Source organism: Seriola dumerili, unplaced genomic scaffold (assembly GCF_002260705.1).
Source record: "Seriola dumerili isolate Sdu_G_001 unplaced genomic scaffold, Sdu_1.0 BDQW01000349.1, whole genome shotgun sequence".
In the NCBI taxonomy this organism is placed as follows: domain Eukaryota; kingdom Metazoa; phylum Chordata; class Actinopteri; order Carangiformes; family Carangidae; genus Seriola; species Seriola dumerili.
This window is the reverse complement of record NW_019174604.1, coordinates 1,071,848-1,072,275: the sequence shown is the minus strand read 5'-3', so window position 1 is coordinate 1,072,275 and position 428 is coordinate 1,071,848.

Here is a 428-nt window from a genome sequence, read left to right as displayed (position 1 = left end):
CCCCCCCCCCCCTCCGCCCCCCTCCCTGCTATATTTGATCTGTGTGCTGACGTCAGCTCGCGTCCTCTTATCTCCACATTCAGGAGTAAATGATCAGATCTGTTGATGTCACTGTGAATCTCGGGTCGACGGAACAACCGGAGCAGAACCACAACACTCAGAACACTCAGCGTCTCCGCCTGCAGCGGTCACCAGGAGAACCTCCGTCACAGAACCTCCGTCACAGAACCTCTTCCGTCACAGAACCTCCGTCACAGAACCTCCGTCACAGAACCTCCGGCACAGAACCTCCATCACAGAACCTCCGGCATCTTTCCTTTCATGTGTTTCTGTTGAACAGATGTAAAATAGAAGTTTTTACACAGGAACACACACAGCCCCCCCCCCCACCCCCCCCATCTGATGGTTGTTGAATCAACCTGTTTTTT